This window comes from Sminthopsis crassicaudata, chromosome 3 (assembly GCF_048593235.1).
Source record: "Sminthopsis crassicaudata isolate SCR6 chromosome 3, ASM4859323v1, whole genome shotgun sequence".
NCBI lineage: Eukaryota > Metazoa > Chordata > Mammalia > Dasyuromorphia > Dasyuridae > Sminthopsis > Sminthopsis crassicaudata.
Genome location: NC_133619.1, coordinates 100,966,304 through 100,987,142, shown reverse-complemented (window position 1 = coordinate 100,987,142; position 20,839 = coordinate 100,966,304).

Below are 20,839 nucleotides of genomic sequence, written 5' to 3'. Positions count from 1 at the left end.
TTATAGTAAGAAAGTTCTTATTAGTTACAAGTATTATTTTCCCATGTAGAAATATAAACAGATTAACATTATTAAGTATATTATGGCTTACCTGGTCTGTTCATTATTAGTGCTTGAAAGTTCTCTCTTTCATTGAATATTTACCTTTTCCTCTAACAGATAATACACATATTTGCTGGGTAAATGACTTTTGATTGTAATCTAAACTGTTTTGCTCCAGAATATCATATTTCCAAGCACTCTTATCTTTTTATGTAGAAGTTGCTACATCTTGTGTTATCTTGATTGTAGCTCCACCATATTTGAATTGCTTCTTTCGGAATGCTTGTATTATTTACTCCTTGATCTGGGAATTCTAGAATTTTGGTAAAGTATTCCTGGGAGTTTTCGTCTTTCATTCTCTTTCATGAGGTAATTGGTGGATTCTTTCAATTTCTATTTTGCCCTCACATTCTAGAACAGTTTCACTTGATTTTTTTTTTTTTTTTTTTTTTGAGGCTGGGGTTAAGTGACTTGCCCAGGGTCACACAGCTAGGAAGTGTTAAGTATCTGAGACCAGATTTGAACTCGGGTCCTCCTGAATTCAGGGCTGGTGCTCTATCCACTGCGCCACCTCGCTGCCCCCACTTGATTATTTTTTGCAAGATGATGTCTAACCACTTTGAATCACCACTTCATACCTCTCAGATTGGTTAAGATGAAAGGAAAAGATTATAAATGCTGGAAGAGATGTATGAAAGCCCAGGGGCACTAACACATTGTTGGTGTAGTTGCAAACAGTTAGGAGAGCATAGGAGAGCAATTTGGAACTATGCCCAAAGAGCTATCAAACTGTGTCTATTCTTTGATCCAACAGTATATCTATTGTGTTTATAATATCCCAAAGATATTATAAAAAATAGAAAAGGACTCACATGTGCAAAAAAATGTATGTAAGAGCTTAATGGATGCTCATCAGTTGAGGAACAACTAAATAAGTTAGGGTATATGAATATAATGTAATATTGTTGTTATATAAGTAACGATCAGCAGGATGATTTCAGAAAAGCCTGGAGAGACTTACATAAACTGATGCAAATTGAACTGAGTTGAGCAAAGAATAAAATGACACTTTTCAGCAATAAGATGATACAGGCCAATTCCAATAAACTTATGATGGAGAGAACTATCTGTATCCAGAAAGAGGACTATGGGTGAAGGTGGATCACAAAATAGTATTTTCACATTTTATTGTTGCTTATTTCCTTGTTTTTTTTTTCTCTGTCATTTTTTCCCCTTTCTAATCTGATTTTTCTTGTGCATCATAATAAATGAAGGGATATGTTTAGAAGAATTGCATGTTTAACCTATATTGGATTACTTGCTCTCTAGAGGAGGGAGAGATGGAGAGGGATGGAGAAAATATAGAATACAAAGGTTTGCAAGTGTGAATGTTGAAAACTATCTTTGGATATATTTAGAAAAATTTTTAAAAAGTTATTATAAAAATATTTCCAATGAAATATTGTTTTGTTTCTTTTACTTCTTTATTTTGGTTTTGTTTCATTATTTTGTGATTTCTAATAAAATCACTAGTTTTCCTTTGCTCAAATCTAATTTTCTAAGGTATTACTTTCCTCAATAAGCTTTTTTTTAAGGACTTCTTCTCCTCATTGTTTTTTAGCTTCCTTTTACATAATTCTCATTTCTCTTCCCAACTTTTCCTCTACCTATTTTACTTGATTTTCAAAATCCCTTTTGAGATCTTCCATGGCCTAAGACCAATTCTTATTTTTCTTGAAGACTTTGTGAGTGTAGGAGCTTTGCCTTTTTTATCTTCTTCTGAGTGTGTGTTTTGATCTTGTCACCATTGTAACTTTATATAGTTGGAATCTTTTTTTCTGCTTTTTAATCATTTTCCTGGTTTATGTTTAGATATTAACTCTTTATTAAAGTAGGGCTCTGCTTCCAGTATAGAGGATGCAATGTCCTAAGCTTCAGATATTTTATGCAGCTGTTTTCAAAGATTTTTCTAAGACCTAAAAGTTTTAATTTCTTCCACGAAGGTGTGATCTAAGTAGAAGTATGTTTCCTACTCTCCTAGCCTATTCTTTAATTTATGAATGACCCCAAGCATTCCATTCTGCCCCACAATAGTAAGGAATATCTCTGTTCTATTGTGTCTATAAGTTATAGCGTGCTAGCGCTTCTCCTCACCCTGCGATTGTGAACCAGGCCTGCATCACAAATCTGAGTATGGGCAAAGCAACAGAGTTCTGCCTCAGTACTAGTAAAGAGACCTCTTTCTGATCAGCTATTTAACCTCTTTAGTTTGTGGGGTGAGGCCTCTAGAAACTGCCTCTATTACCACTATTGACTCTGACTTCCAAGCCCATTTCTGCCTCACTGTTTTCCAAGGCCCTCTCACCTTACTAAGACAAACCTTCCTGGCAATTTTCTAAGTCATCTTTGGTACCTGCGGCCTGAGAGATTTGGAAACTGCCAATGCTACTGTACTGTTTTCTGGTGCCAGGGTCTTAGCCTGGCCTGTGCTGGAAACATGCAGATTTCCTACCTTAGCTCAACAGACCTTTCCTGCTGATTCTATAAGTTATACTCAGCTGGAAAACTGTTCCACTCCATCTTTTTGTGGGTTGTGATGATCTAAAATTTGTTGAGTCATTATTCAAAGTGTTTGCCTGAGGGTGTTGATGGGGGCTTGGGTACATCCCTGCCTTTACTCCACCATATTGGTTCCTCACTATATATTTTTAAATAGCAGTATTTTACAATTTTGTGAATTATAAAAAAAAAATTAGAATGAAGTACCTAGAATTTTTTTAACATTCACCTTAGGAGGATATTAGAAATTCTAAAAATTAAACACAGGATATCAGAATACAGAGCTTATCAGGGCAAAGAAAGCATATTACTAATATCAGTATTAAGTATTGACTTTCTCAAACTACTGTATATTTTTGTGTAATAATCTTGAAATACAAATGAGATATCAGTCTTAAAAAATTCTAAAATTCAGTAACAAGTCTTTGTTTTCATTTCAGTTCAGAAAACTGGAATATTTATGTCAATGTTATCCACACTACAAATTAAGATTACGAACTGCTAGTTTAGCTGTCCCATTGCATTTAGATTAGAAAGTAACATTCTGTAACAAAGCATAACATTCTTTTCTTCATGTTTTTGGCTCATATATCATAATAAAATTTATCATCATGGACAACAAATTCAAATAACAGCATACGCTATACTTTCAGTAACATAACTGCATATATGTTTCTTGACAATTCACAAGGTGATAAATCTATGATCACTTAAATTCAATGGATTTCACCCAAACATTCTCCATCATGTGTTACACATCTGAATGCTGGAAAATTTCATGTGAATGTAACTTCTTAATACATTATGATATCACCTTCCACCCCCACCCCCCCATTCTGTTGATGTCCTGTTGATGTTGAAAAGATGGAAATTACACCAAGGAATATGACCAAGATTGTGAAGAGTTTTGAGTCAAAATGCCATCTAAGAGTCATTTGCAGAGAATGGGCATGATGTTTATTCTGGATAGGAGCAGAATGAAGAAAAGCATGATAGCTGTCACTGATTATTGCATTTTTTTTTTACTAAGAAAAATGAGTAGATTTATTTTGTTTTGCTCCAAAGAGTAAAAGCAAGAGCAATTAAAAGAGATTGAAAAGAAAAAGCAAATTTACCTTTATGGATAGAAAAGAATAACAGCAGAAATCTTAAAATTAGAAATGCACGAAATTATTACAGGCCATCTTTCTTTTTTTTTTTTTTTTTTTTTTTTTTTTTGCTTCACCAGCTTTCTTGAGGTGGTTAGGGACATTTTCAAATTTAAGATGAATAAGAGCCATGTAGCAAAATGACTTAAAAAAAAGGTTGCTAAAAGGTTACCTTAGTATCAAAGTGTTGCTGAATTTGTTTTGCATAGCTAGTATTTCATCAGTGCCTATAAGAAACAAAAAGCTGAACTCAGGAAAGAATTTTGAGACTCTAGTTTGTGCATGAACTCACCAAAAAGTAATGCAGTATTTGGAAACAGTTTGCTGAAGCAGTGTGTAGAAGATCCAAAATCAAGAACATATGAATATAAATATAGCTATTCATACACTGACTAGATGTGTCACTTTAGGTAAATCCCAAACTCTCTTTGCTTCAGTATCTTCAACCTGTATAAGGGTAATAATAGTACTGTGAAAATAGTGGATTTCTTCCTAATCTTTGTCTATGTCCCTCAGGTTAATTATCAAATTCAGCCTCTGAATTAGTTCTGGACTGGCAGAATGCACAAATATTGGAAGTGTAACAAAGTACCAGTAGAACATAATTTTGAAGATTGCCAGAAAAGATTTTTTTCAACAGGGCACAGAGAGAGACAGGCCAAGTTCAAGCAGGTCGAGCACAGAGACCAGTGCAGGCTGTGCAGACTAGGATGGTGGGAGCTGATAGAAAATCTAGGAGGAGGAATCTACAACATTGTTGGCTATTCTGCTCTGGTGGCAAACCAATAGATAAGCAGAGAAGTTATAAAACACTCAACACAAACACAAAATGTTAATAGTGAATCTCACAGCACCTCACATGCCCACTTTGCATTTTGCATTTGAGTGAGATAGCATGGATCCAATGCAGCAGCTGCTACTTGTAGATGAAGCTTGGACTTCCCTTAACAGATCTCAGCTTTAAAAAAAAAAAAAAAAGATTAAAAAAGCACAAAGAAAACATGTAATTCATTAAAAGATAGATTTGACAAAATGGAAAAGAAAATAACTCCCAGATAAATAAAATTTGTGAAATGGAAAAAGAAAAACAACACAATTATAAGAAATGGAAAAAATTCCATGAAACAAAACAACTCATTTAATAATTCAATTGGACAAATACAAAAAGAAGTAAAAAAAAGTAAATGAAGAAAATAATTCACTAAAATTCAGAATTGAACAAATATAAATGAATGACTCAATGAAACAACAAGAATCAGTCAAGCAAAACCAAAAATATGAAAAAAAATTGAAAAAAAAATATAAAATATTTAATTGGGAAAACAACTGACCTGGAAAATAGATGTAGGAGAGGCAATCAAAGGATTATTGGACTCCCTGAAAACCATGATGAAAAAAAAAGAGCCTAGACACTATTTTTCAGTAAATCATCAAAGAGAACTGTCTGGATGTCATAGAATCAGAAGGTAACAGAGGTATTGAAAGAATTCACCAAACACCTACTGTAAGGGATGCCAAAATGAAAACTCGAAGGAATATCGTGGCTAAATTTCAGAATTATAAGACTGAGGAAAAATGTTATAAGCCATCAGAAAGAAACAATTCAAATACAATAAAGATTACCCAAGACCTAGCAGCTACCACCTTAAAGGATCAAAGGGCCTGGAATCTGATATTCTAAAAGATACAGGAACTTGGAATGCACAAAAGAATAAATTATACCAATAAATTGAGCATTTTCTTTCAGGGAAGAAGACGGACATTCAAGGAAAAAGGGGAAATCCATCCATTTCTGATGAAAAGAACAGAGCTAAACAAAAAATTTGACCTTCAAACATAGAAGAGAAGCATAAAAAAGATAAAAAGAAAAGAACTCTCTTGAGAATAGTATTTCATACATAGAGAGTATGTACATGTTTTTTATAATGTCCCATATATTATATATATATAAAAATATATAATTATATATATACATATATAATAATATATACAAATATATATATATAGTAACATATAATGTAACATATATAAATATAAATACAATATGATATAAAATATATATTTACTATATATATAATATTATGAGAAGATAATGTAATAAATTATATATTATAATATAAATATATAATATAATATAATATAATATGTTATTATATAAAAAAGAAACTAGAAGAAGAAAGGGAATTGTACTGGAAAAAAGGGAAAGTGAAGGTAAAATGAGGGAAATTACATCTCAGGAAGAGGCAAAGAATACTTATTATAATTGAGGGAAAGAAGGGAGGGAGATGAACTTTGTGTGAATCTTACTCTCATAATATTTGGCTCAAAGAGAAAATATTAGACATATTTGGTTTCACCAAGAAACTTCTCTCACTTTTTAGAAAAGTGTGCAGGGAAAGGGGAAAAGGGAAGGGGTAGGCTAAATACAAGAGAAAACAGAAATAGTACAGCAAAAATATAGGAGAGGGCGAGGCACTCTAAAGGGGAAGGGATGCTTAAGGCACATAGCGTTCATAAGCAACATACTGGGGAGGAGGAAAAGGGGAAAGGAAAGAGAAAAGTATAATTTGGAGCTAATAAGATGGCAGAAAATATGGACTTAGTAGTTTTCCCCATAAATCTGAATGGAAGTGAACTCTCCCAATAAGGGAAATTGGATAGCAAATTGGAATAAAAGCCAGATTCCTACAATATGTTGTATATAAGAAACACATTTAAACCAGAGCAATGCATACAGAGTAAAGGTTAAAGACTGTAGCAGAATCTAAAGCAGGGATAGGCATTCTGATCTCAAATCAAGCAAAAGTAAAAATTGATTGATTAAAAAGAGATAAGGAAGTAAACTACATCTTGATAAAGGTTTCCATAGATGATGAAGTAATTTCAATACTAAACATAAATGCATCAATTAGTAAAGCACAGAAATTCCTAAAGGAGAAGTAAAGATAGCTGCAAGAAGAAATAGACAACAAAACTAAAATAGTGGAAGATTTCAAACTTGCTCTCTCAGAACTAGATAAACCAATCCACAAAATAAATAAGAAAGAAGTTTAGACATAAATAGAAAACCAGAAAAGTTAGGTATGATAGATCTTTGCAGAAAATTGAATGGAGACATAAAGGAGTATACTTTCTTCTTAGCACTTCATGGAACCTATACAAAAACTGGTCATATATTAGGACATAAAGACCTCAAAATCAAATGCAGAAAGGCAGAAATAGTAAATTCTTTTTTTCAGACCACAATGCAATAAATTATATTCATATATCATAACTTATTCAGCCATTCTCCAACTGATGGGTGTTAGGATTCTTACAAGGTGATAATTTAGCATGGTTCAGTATGATTGATCTGATCCTACAAGGAGATGTTATGGGCCAGAACTTGAGACAAGGTAATGCACTTAGTTGACACCTTTAAAGGAATTCATACCTTTAAAGGAGTTCATACCTTTAAAGGAGTTCACTCATTGGTTCACACATTAGACTTCACATCTTTAGAGAGCACATATAAAAAGGAAAGGAAAAGTCTGCTCATGGACTTCCAGGAGATTCACAACTAGGATTGACTTCCAAAAGATTCACAAGCCCACCCATAAGCCCAGTCTCTGGGAAGAGGAATCAAGAGTCATTCCCACTTCAACTTTTGTGCTGGCTGGAGACATTTGGACAAGAGCTCCCGGGAACCAAGGAGAGAGATAGCTATTAAAGCTAACTGGGCCCAAGGAAGGAGACAAGACTTGGAAGGAGAAAATAAAGGATTTGGACTTTAACTCCTGGCTGCATTTGAGGTGATTATTGAAACTGAACTAAGCCAAGACTGCCTCCAGAAGCTCCCCAAGAGATCTGCTCCCAGAGAAAGATTACTATTTAGAGAAGAGAACATTACAGATGGGTATCCACTCAATTTCCAATGTCTTGAGACAACAACAAGAGCTGCCACAAACATCTTTGCACATGTGGGTCCCTTTCTCTCTTTTAAGATCTCTTTGAGATATAATCCCACTAGAAACACTGCTGAATCAAAGGTTATGTGCAGTTTCATATCCTTTTGGCATAATTCCAAATTGCTTTCCAAAATGGTTAGATCAGTATACCAACTGTGCATTTCATCAACTCCACCAACAATATATCAGTGTCCTAGTTTTCCTATATCCCATTCATTATCTTTGTCTTGTCATCTTAGTCTATCTAAGAGGTATGTAGGAGTACCTTAGAGTTGTCTTAATTTGCATTTCTCTGATCAATAGTGATTTAGAACACCTATTCCTATGATTAGAAATGGTTTTCATTTCTTCATCTCAATATTGTCTGTTCATATGTTTTGGCTATTTATTATTTGGAGAATGGCTTGAGTTCTTACAAATTTGAGTCAATTCTCTATATATTTCAGAAATTTATCAGAAATTTTGACTGTAAAACTGTTTTCCCAGTTTATTGCTTCCCTTCTAATCTTGTCTGCATTTGTTTTATTTGGACAAAATCTATTTAATTTAATATAATCAAAATTATATATTTTGTATTTAATAATGAACTCTCATTCTTCATGGGCTATAAATTCCTTCCTTCTTAACTGATCTGAAAGGTAAACTATTCTTTGTTCTTCCAATTTGCTTAATATCACTCTTTTATTTTAATAGTTTTTATTTACCAGATATATGCATGTTTTACAACATTGACAATTGCCAAACCTTTTGTCCTAATTTTTCTCCTCCTTCCCCTCCCCCAAATGGCAGGTTGACCAATATATGTTAAATATGTTAAAGTATAAATTAAATACAACATAGATATACATGTCCAAACAGTTGTTTTGCTATAAAAAATAATCGGACTTTAAAATAGTGTACAATTAGCCTATGAAGGAAATCCAAAATGGAGGCTGGCAAAAATAGAGGGATTGGGAATTCTATGTAGTGGTTTATAGTCATCTCCCAGAGTTCTTTTTCTGGGTGTAGCCGGTTCAGTTCATTACTGCTCTATTGGAACTGATTTGGTTCATCTCATTGTTGAAAATGGACACATCCATCAGAATTGATCATCCTATAGTATTGATAGTATTGTTGTTGAAGTATACAACGATCTCCTGGTCCTACTCATTTCACTCAGTATCAGTTCATGTAAGTCTCTCCAGGCCTTTCTGAAATCATCCTGTTGGTCATTTCTTTTTTTTTTTTTTTTTTTTTTTATTCATTTTTCCAAATTATCCCCTCCCTCCCTCCACTCCCTCCCCCCCATGGCAGGTAATCCCATACATTTTACATGTGTTTCAATATAACCTAGATACAATATATGTGTGTAAATACCTTTTTCTTGTTGCATGTTGGTCATTTCTTACAGAACAATAATATTCCATAATATCCATATACCACAATTTATTCAGCCATTCTCCAATTGATGGGCATCCATTCAGTTTCCACATTCTAGACATTACAAAGAGGGCTACCACAAACATTCTTGCACATACAGGTCCCTTTCTCTTCTTTAAGATCTCTTTGGGATATAAGCCCAGTAGTAACACTGCTGGGTCAAAAGGTATGCACAGTTTGATAACTTTTTTCAGCATCATTTCAAATTGCTCTCCAGAATGGCTGGATGTATTCACAATACCATCAACAATGTATCAGTGTCCCTGTTTTCCCACATCCCCTCCAACATTCTGCATTATCAATATCATTGAATTCTTTCAATGCCTATTTTACCTTTTTATTCTATTACCTCTGGGCTGTTCACTTTGATGATTTCCTGTAAAATAGTATCTAAGCTCTTTTTTCGTCATAATTTTCAGGAAGTCCAATAATCCTCAGATTATCTCTCCTAGAACTATTTTCCAGGTCTGTCATTTTGCCAAGTAGATATTTGATATTTTTCTCCAGATTTTCATTTTTTTTTGGTTTTGATTGACTGATTCTTGGTGTCTCAATGAATCATTCATTTCTATTTGTTCAGTTCTGATTTTTAATGAGTTATTTTCTTCATTAGCTTTTTTTTACTTCTTTCTGTATATGTCCAATTGAGTTTTTAAATTAGTTGTTTTGATCTATGGAATTTTTTTTTCCATTTCACTAAATTTGTTTTTAGTGAGTTTTTTCCTTTTTTGCAATTCACAAATCCTACTTTCTTGGGAATTCTTTGTCTTTTCCAATTCACAGATCTTACTTTCCTGTGAATCCTTTATCTTTTCCAATTCACATTTCAGCAAGTTGTTTACCTTTTTCAGTTCACATTTCAGGAAGTTGTTACTCTCTTGCTTAGCTTCTCTTTCCTTTCTCCATTTTTCTTATAACTCTCTTTTGAGATTTTTAATAATCTCTTCTAGGAGAGTGTTATTTTGGGTTAGTGTCTGGAGGTTGTTTGCTATTAGTCTCCTTGGGGTTGGAACCCAGCTCTCTTTCTATATAGAAGCTATCAATCATTCTCTTCATTTTTTTAGTCATTAATTTAAAGCCTTAAGGGTCTGCCTTCAGGGCAAGGAGCTTACCAGCTTCCTCTGCAGAGCAATGATGGGTATATGGACAGTTACTGTCCTCTCAATGGGCTACAGGGAACAGCTGAGCTGGGAGTGCTCTGGGAAGAGCTCCACAGGGAAATGAGTAGGCCTGGGTATCACCGGCTGGGCTGTGTAAGTGCCCTGCAAGGAGCCCTACTGTGAGGATTACTGACTGCCTTGGACTAGAGGTTAAGCAACAAAAGTATCACTGCCCCACCACAAAAGCCCGCTTTGAGTATTAGCTGTTGCTCTATCCCTCACTGAACTGGAAGTGTCTCTGCCTGGAGAGCGCAGTCAAATTGGGGAAATTCCACTACCCCAGGCTGAGCCCCTAACTGTGCAGATGAGAAGCTGCCCCAGGATGTACCCCTGCCATTCAGGTTTGTGACTATCCCCCAACAAGAACCCCTAGCTGCAGAAAACTGCAAAGAGCTGTATTATGGTCTGTGCTGAGTCACTTCTGGTCCTGGGTGGGTGCAGTCAATCCTCTTAGGCTCTGGCATCCCTCAGTGTACCCTCTATCCTAGGTACTCTGCTAGTCCACTACTCTGCCACCAAAGGAAAGTACTCAGGCTATGGCAGAGAGCTCTATGTAAGCCTTCCAACTGCAGAGGCCAACCCGCTCCCAATTTTATCCTTGCCCTGCGCCAGTCTGCTCCAGCCACTCAGGACAAACCTTTTCTGGTGATATTCCTGATTATCTTAGGCTGGTGAGTTGTTGTACTTCCAATCTTCGTGAACCTTACCAGTCTAGAGCTATTTTTGAGGCTGATTTAAAAAAATTGGTAATGAGGGTATGAGGGGAGCTCAGAATTTCACATGTGCTTCTCTACCATCTTGGCTCCACCCCCTCCTTAATATCACTCTTTATGTCTAAGTCATGAATCCATTTAGACCTTATCTGATATATGGTGTAAGGTGTGGGTCAATGCCTAGTTTCTGCAATAATAGTTTCAATTTTCCCAGCAGTTTTTGTCAAATCGTGAAGCTTTTATTACAAAAGCTAGAATCTCTGGTTTTGTAAAACACTAGATTACTATAATCATTGACTATTTTGTTTTGTGAATCTAACTTATTTCACTGATCAACTACTTTATTTTTTAGCCAGCATCAAATAGTTTTGATGATTGCTGCTTTGCAATATAGTTTTATTCTGCTATAGCTAGGCCACTTTAATTTGCATTTTTTCATTAACTCCCTTATAATTCTTGACCTTTTGTTCTATTATTATTTTTTTCTAGCTCTGTAAAATAATTTCTTAAGAGTTTGATTGGTATGGTAGTTAATAACTAGATTAATTTATGTAGTATTGTCATTTTATTGTAGTTAATTGGCCTTCTCATGAACACTTGATATTTTTCCAATTGTTTGGATCTGACTTTATTTGTGTGAAAAGTATTTTGTAGTTTTGCTCATATGGTTCCTGACTTTGCCTTGGCAGATAGACTCCCATATATTTTACATCATTGACAGTTGTTTTAAATGGAATTTCTCTTTGTATCTCTTGCTGTTGTGTTTTTGTTTGTTTGTTTGTTTGTTTTTTGCTGATGATTTACTTGGATTTATTTATATCCTGTAACTTTGCTAAAGTTGTTATTTGTTTCTAGTACTTTTTAGTTGATTGCCTAAGGTTATCCAAGTATTTCATCATATCATCTACAAAAGGTGATAATTTATTTTCTCCATTACCTACTTTAATTTCTTTAATCTTTTTTTTTTCTTCTCTTACTCCCAAAGTTAACATTTCTAATACAGTATTATATAATAATGATGATAGTGGGCAACCTTATTTCACCCCACCAATTTCTCTTCTGACTCTCAATACTTTACCATTATACCCAAGAATGGTTACTGAAAACTCAAATACCACTCCCAGTTTTCAGCTCCCTTTTTTGCACTCTTCTCCCATTAGAAAGTAAGCTCCTTGAGTACATGAAATATCATTTTTATTCCTTGCATTTATATTCACAATACTTAGAATAGTTTCTAGTTTATAAGAAATACTTTAAGACAATCAATTGGCTGACTGACTGACACTTATCATTTCTATGACTTTTGACAAGTATTTGTTTTCTCTTAGGCTAAGTTAATTCATCTGTAAAGTGAAGATGATAGAAATTAATTTGAATGATTTGTAAGAATAAAATGTGTATATACATATATAGGTACACATATTTATGTGTATGTATGTATGTGTGTATATCATATTTGCCAAATATCAATGTCAGATGTGATTGCTGTTATTATAATTATTATGAATGATAAGACTGAATGTTCTATTTCTACTGAATCTTTTGCCTCAAGGAGAAGTCTACTTGGTATTTTTAAACCAAATAAAACAGTTGTTATTATGGGTATAAAGAAGAAGAAATTGGGTCATTCATGTTGAGTAATGACTGGGTTCAATAACTGGGGAATTCTGGCATATTCCTCAGCTACTGATATTGGAGAGGCAAATCAGAACAGCCTGGTAAATGTGAAATTTGGATTAATTACTGATAATGCCAATATTACAGAAAACACTTGCTGTATATAGGTTCTATGGTGGAAAGAAGGAGGGGATCCAGAAGTGTAAATCCATGTGGGAAAAAAAAAAAAAAAAAAAGTAAGGTTCACTCTCACACCTGGAATGCCAAGGAGAAATATTTTGTCAGATGCTAAGACAAAACTCAAAACCAAAGGTGCAAAAAAGAGAAAAAAGGACATCCACATAGAGACATACAGACACAGAGAAAGACAAGCAAATGGAAAGCAGAGAAAGACAAATACAGAAGCAGAGAGTGATATACAGAGAGAGAGAAGACACATAGCAGTTACAGAACTATAGGAAGGAAAAGAAGTGGAAAACAGAAAAGAGAGGAGAGAAGTGAGGAGGACTGAGGAGAACACAAGCACAATGGGAGTGAATTATCTAATTTCTTGGGATGGATGCATTGCAGAATCTTTGGGATGATCTCTTTATCTTAAGAATGTGAGAAGCCTGAGATTTTTACCCTCACCAAAATTATTAAGGGATAAATTCTAATGCCATTAGTATGAGGTGGAATTATTTATCTATCATTTGAATAATTATTTTGTAATGATTTAATATTTGACATTTGTAAGCACCTATCTCACAATGCTATTATAAAAAAGAAAAATCAATAATTTTTAGAATGTACTTAGCACAATACCTATTGTAAACATGATATAAATTCTTGTTTTCTTTTGTCTTGCAACTTTAAAAAAAAACATTTTTGTCAGATTACCTGTATTTAATAATAAACTAATAAAAAAAAAACATTTTTGTCAGATTACCTGTATTTAATAATAAACTAATCTTTTATGTGTAATTACATATAAAGCACTTTATTTAATTTTCAGTCATCACTGGCATTTAGTAAAAGGCTAAAGGAACTTTATACTATGTTAAGTTTTGAGGATATTTCAAAATCAATATTAAATTGTTCTCTATTTATAATCATACTTTTAAAGTTTAGTTACTGTAATTCTGTTGAGTGAAAATCCATTCTATTCAGCTTTTAACAATCAAATCTGCATACATTTTATGTACAATTTTACTTTTTATTAAGCTTTTAGTAAGCTTGACACCTAAATGAAGCTGGCCTTTTGATCTACCAAAGTTCTTTGATCTTCTTTATGATTGCAATGCTTTATGAGTTTCATTATAGCAATTTTGAAATTGGTCTGTGATTACAGGAGCCCTAAGAGAATTCAACTCTCATTTTGTTGTTAGAATAAAGTGGCTATTTTTGAATGTCTTCAAGAAATTCTAGAAAATGATACCAAAATTTCAGAAATGATTAAGAAAATGCTTGTTCCTTTGTATAAAATAAACTTAAAAAGCAAACATCAGGAAAATACAACTTGAATAAGAAATACTAAATGAATGTTAAAATTTCATGGAAATTCCTTCCTCATGATTTAGTGATACACAAGTTGGAATTTTTTGTAAATTCCACACTACTTTCCAATCAACAACCAAAAAAAATATTATATATAATATTATATATATATATATAATATATATATATATATATATACACACATACATACACACACACACACACACACACACACACACACACACACACACACACACACATATATATATATATATATATATATATATATATATATATATATATATATAATATATAATATCCTTAAATTCTAAAGTTATTCACTTGTCTCAAGGTACAGTTATAATCATATGACTACCTCCAAAATGGCACACTAATAAAAGTGACCATTTTTAAAAATCCCAATTTCATCTTGATATTTATCAATTGCATTAGGATGCATGGGCTGAAATGCCCAAGTTTTAACCAGACTGAAAACACATACACAAGAAGTAAATGAGAGGAATATGTATTGAATATATATATTCCTGAATTTTTCCTCTGAAGGCAATGTAATATATAAATAAAATAATTATTACTATCCTATCTTTGAAACATATTGACTGTATGACATAACTTATAACCTCTCTGTACATTAGACAAGTTTCTGAGACTATTAGCTTTAGGACTAACTAAAAATCTAAATTATTAGAGGGAAACTTTTCTCATTAGAAGTTCTCTTCTCTCTCTCATATATACATACACACACACACACATAATCTCATACTGGTCCAAAAATTCAGATGATATGACATTTAAAATTTTTAAAGATTTGAAAAAGTTTGAAAAATACTATTCCAATAACTAGCTAGGCAGTTCCCTATATATACTTAGCTAAGTTTCTGCCAATATTAATTCATTTTTTTTTAGATCATAGAAATTCTTTAACTAATTATTGATCTAAATTTAATATATTTTCATGCATGAGCACATCTTTGTTGTAGAAATAGAATTGCCCTTCACTATAATGTTCATTTGGTGGTGGTGGCAGGAGTGGGAGGGTGAGAAAGAGTGAAGGGTTAAGAAACCAGTTAGTTTATTTATTTATTTAAGACATCAATGATTGTAGAATCATTGATATCTTAGCTAGGGAATTTCCATAAGATTGTGGGTCTATAGTTTTATATATTGATATTTTAATCAGATGGGTTTCTCTGTGGCAGTGATATAATTGGGTTAGTCTTTTAATGAATAGCACTATTATTATTATTGTTATTGTTATTATTATTATTATTATTATTATATGAGTTACTATATTTGAGGATTACAGCCATCCCTGAAGCTGTGGGAATTCCTACAATAACTTTAACTTTTTCAATTCACACTTGTATTTTAGCTACATTGTTTTCCCTTACTTTGCTAACATTTATTTGGAGAAACTATAAGTAATTCAAGTATTTTCTTATAACTAATCTCAATTAATTACATAAAGATCCAGTCTCATTTTGATATGTACAACATGACTCACCAGACCTGAATTTTGGTGCCAGATTATTAGTTTATAGATTAGCAACTTTGGTAAACAAATTAGTCACCAAGGAATTTAAGTTATTTCATTTGTAAAACACAGGGATATATGAAATGAAATAAAAATGTGTAGTTTTTGAAACAGATCCATTACTGGTTAAAAAATCTCTCTCCCATTTCCCTAGGAAACAGTATGAAACTAGACTTTGAACAGATTCTTGATGGCAGAAGCTATAAAGATATGGAATGAAGCAATTTTCCAACTCAGAGTAGCTTAAAAGGATTTCAGAAAAAGTCAGTCTCAATTGGGGGAAAGGAGAGCACAACCAAGCCCAGACAGCATCCAGGCAAGGCAGCAGGAGGATATTAGTCACAGAACTGAGCAGCGAATGAAATCCATTGACCATCACTCAAAAAGACAATGGCAGAGCAGAGCAGTGAGGCAATATTCAATAGCAATAGAAGGAACATGCCAGTGTCAGAAAGTAGAAAACAACAGGCAGTAATACATCTGGCTAATCCAACTATGGGCAAGTCACCTAACAACAGAGAATTCTGCACCCAAAATCAAAGATCAAAGCACCCCAAAAATAAATATTACACAAGAAGTTTGGGACAGTTCCCCCAGGCACTAGGGAGGAGCAGAGCTTAACTTTAAAAAGTCACAACACAGGTAAAAAAGAAAAAGAAAAGAAAAGAAAATGAGCAAGAAACAAGAGAACTTCAATGATATTGACATGGAAGGTCAAAACATCAACTCAGAAGAGTAAAAAATGCCTATATGTGAAACCTCAAAGTGGCATATAAATTGGTCTCAAGTCTCAAAAGCCTTCTTGGAAGAGTTAAATGATTTTCAAGTCAAAGAAGAAAAGTAGATGGAAAGTTAGGAAAACAAATGGAAAGTATGCTAAAGAGTGTCAACATCTTGGAAAAGGAAAGACATATGAAAAAGATACCAACTCATTGTAAAACAAATTTTTGAAATGGAAAAGAAAATACAATGAACCAAACAATTCAATTGGCCAAAAGCAGAAGATTAAAAAAGGTAACTGAAGAAAATAATACACTAAAAATGAGAATTGAACAAATGAAAGTGAATAACTCAATTAGATTTCAAGAATCAGTCAAACAAAAAAATGAAAAAAATTGAAGAAAATATGAAATATATACTAGATAAAAAAAAAAAAAAACTGACCTGGAAAACATGTAGAAAAGACAATCTAAGGATTATTGGACTTCCTGAAAGCCATGATGAAAAAAAGAACTTAGACAATATATTACAGGAAAACAAAAATAAAACCTGTTCCTATATTTTAGAATCAGAAGGTAAAATATCTATTGAAAGAATTCACCAATCATTTCCTGAAAAGGATCACAAAATTAAATCCCCAAGGAATATTGTGGCTAAATTTCAGAACTGTTGCACCAAAGAAAAGATATTTCAAGCAGTCAGAAAGAAACAATTTAAAAACTGAGGAGCCACAATGAGGATTACCCAGGATCTAATCTTTCAGGGAAGAAGATGGACATTCAATGATATAAGTGAATTTCATCTATTTCTAATGAAAACATTATAACTGAGCAAAAATCTGATCTCCAACACAGAAGTCAAGAGAAGCATAAAAAAGTAAAAAGGAAAGAACTTTGAGAAATGCATTTTTTAAGGGTATGAAGTAAAAAAAAAAAAAAAAAAAAAAAGAGATCTAATTAAAAGATATAAGGAAGGAAACTTTCTTGCTAAAGAGTACCCTAGATAATGAATCAATATCAATATTAAACATATATGCACCAAGTGCATAGCATATAAATTTCTAAAGGAGAAGTTAAGAGAGGTGCAAGAAGAAATAGCAAAACTATAATAGTACAAGATTTCAACCTTGCTTTCTCAGAACTAGATAAAGCAAACAACAAAATAAATAAGAAAGAAGTCAAAGAGGTAACTAGAATACTAGAAAAGCTAGATTTGATAGATTTTGGAGAAAATTCAAGAGACAGAAAGGAGTACATTTTCTTCTCAGCAGTTCATGGAACCTATACAAAAATTTACCATATATTAGGACATAGAGACCTCAAAATCAAATGCAGAAAGGCAAAAATAGTAAATGCATTTTTTTTCATATCATAATGAAATAAAAATTACATTCCTTAAAAGGCTAGGGGAAAATAGACCAAAAAGTAATTGGAAACTAAATAATCTCATCCAAAAGAATGAATGGGTGAAACAGCAAATCATAGTCACAATCAATAATTTCATTGAAGAGAATGATGAAATGAAACAACATACCAAAATTTGTAAGATGCAGCCAAAGTGGTAATAAGGAAAATTGTATATCTCTAGATGCTTACTTGCATAAGACAGAGAAAGAGAAAAACAAAGAAGTGGGCTTGCAACTAAAAAATGTAGAATAAGAACAAATAAAAAACTGCAATCAAATACTAAATTTGAAATTCTAAAAATAAAAGGAGAAATCAACAAAATTGAAAATAAAAAGCTATTGAATAAAGTAATAAAATGGAGATTTGGTTTTATGAAAAAACCAACAAAATAGATAAACATTTAGTTAATTTAATTAGAAAAAGGAAAGAGGAAAATCCAATTATTAGTCTCAAAAATGAAAAGGGAGAACTATCCACCAGTGAAAAGAAATTAGAGCAATTATTAGGTGTTATTTTGCCTAACTTTATGCCAATAAATTTGACAACCTAAGTGAAATGGAGAAATAAATTAAAAACATAAATTGCCCTGATTAACAGAAGAAGAAATAAATTATTTAAATAGTCCCATTTTAGAAAAAGAAATAGAACAAACTATTAATTAACTCCCTAAAAAAAAAAAATCTCCAGCACAAGATGGACTTATATGTGAATTCTACAAAACATTTAAATAACAATTAACTCAACTACTATATAGACTATTTGAAAAAATAGGGAATGAAGAATTCCTACCAAATTCCTTTTATGACATAGATATGTTCCTCATACATAAAGCAGGTAGGACAAAAACAGAGTAAGAAAACTATAGACAAATCTCCTTAATGAATATCAATGTAAAATTTTAAATAAAATATTAGCAAAGAAATTACAAAAAATCATCCACAAGATAATACAACACTACAAGTAGGTTTTATACCAGGAAAGTAAAGCTGATTCAATATTAGGAAAACTATTAGTATAATTGATTTTTATCAATAACCAAATTAAAATATCATATAATTATCTCAATAGATGTAGAAAATGCATTTGATAAAATCCAACATCCATCCTATTAATAACACTAGAGAATATATGAATAAATTTACTTTCCTCAAAACTATCTGTAGCAGCTATTTAAAACCATCAGGAAGCATCATATTTAATGGGGATAAACTGATACCATTCCCAATAAGATCAGGGGGTGGAACAAGATTGCCATTATCACCACTACTATTCAATATTGTATTAGAAATGCTAGCTTTGGCAATACGAGAAGAAAAAGAGATTAAAGGAATTAGAGTGCAATGAGAAAACCAAAATTATCACTCTTTGAAGACAGAATGATAGCATACTTAGAGAACACTAGAGAATCAACGAAAAAACTATTAGAAATAATCTACAACTTTATCAAAGTTGCAGGATACAGAATAAATTCACATAAATCATCAGCATTTTTATACATCACTAACAATACCCAATAGCAAAAGATACAAAGAGAAATTCCATTTAAAATAACTATCAATAGTAGAAAATATTTGGGAATCTATCTGCCAAGGGAAAGTTTGGAACTATATGTCCAAAACTACAAAACACTTTCCACACAAATAAGTTGGATCTAAACAATTGGAAAAATATTAAGTTCTCTCTTGGATAGATCAAGCAAACATAATAAAGATGACAATATTCCCTAAACTAATTTATTTTTTTAGTGCTATACCAATCAAACACACAAAAACACTATTGTACTGACCTAGAAAAATAACAACAAAATTCAGCTGCAAGAACAAAAGATCAAGATTATAAGGGAATTATGGAAAAAAAATAATAAATAAAAGCAATTGAAAGTGGCCTAGCTATATCAGATCTAAAACTATATTATAAAGTAATGATCATCAAAACCATTTACTACTAGCTAATAAATAGAGCTGGTGATCTGTGGAATAAGTTAGGCCCACAGGATAAAATGGTCAATCACTATAGCAATCCAGTCTTTGGCAAACCTAAAGACCTTAGCTTTTGGGATAAAAACTCACTATTTGACAAAAATTGCAGAGAAAATTAGACACTGAGATGGCAGAAAGTAAGCATTGAGCTACATATAACACCATTTACCAAGATAAGGTTGAAGTGGATTCATGATCTAGACAAAATGAATGATATTATAAACAATTTAGAAGAGCATAGTATAGCTACATCTCACATCTGTGGAGGAGGAAGGCAGAGTGAATATAATAAAAATGGCAATACTACCTAAATTAATCTACTTATTTAGTGTTATACTAATCAAACTCCCAAGACATTATTTTACAGATATAGAAAAATATTAGCAAAATTCATGTAGATAAACAAAAAGGTCAAGAATTTGAAGGGAAGTCAAAAAAATGCTAATGAACGTGGCCTAACTGTGCCAGACCTGAAACTGCACTATAAAGCAGTAGTCATCAAAACCATTTAGTACGTTCTAAGAAATAGAGTAGTCAATCAGTGGAATAGGTTAGGATCACAGGACAAAAGTTAATAACTCTAGCAAATTAGTGTTCAACAAACCCAATAACTCCAGCTTTTAGAATAAGAATTCACTATTTGGCAAAAACGGCTGGGAAAATTAGAAACTAGAATAGAAGAAATTTAAGGCTTGAACCACACTTTATACCAAGATAATATCTAAATATATTCATGAATTACATATAAGAAGTGATATTTTAAGCAAATTAGAAGAACATAAAATAGTTTACTCTTATATATGTGTAGAAGGAAGGAATTTGTTTCCAAAGATAAACTGGGATTCAAAATTGAACATTAGATAGATAATTTTGATTACACTAAGTTAAAAGGTTTTGCACAAACACAACTAATGCAGACAAGATCAGAAGGGAAGCAATAAATTGGGAAATCATTTTTACATTTCAGGGTTCTGAGAAAGGCCTCATTTCTAAAATATATAGATAATTGACTCAAATTTATAAGAATTCAAGCCTTTCACGAACTGATAAATGGTCAAAGGATATGAAGAGACAATTTTCAGATGAAGAAATTGAAAC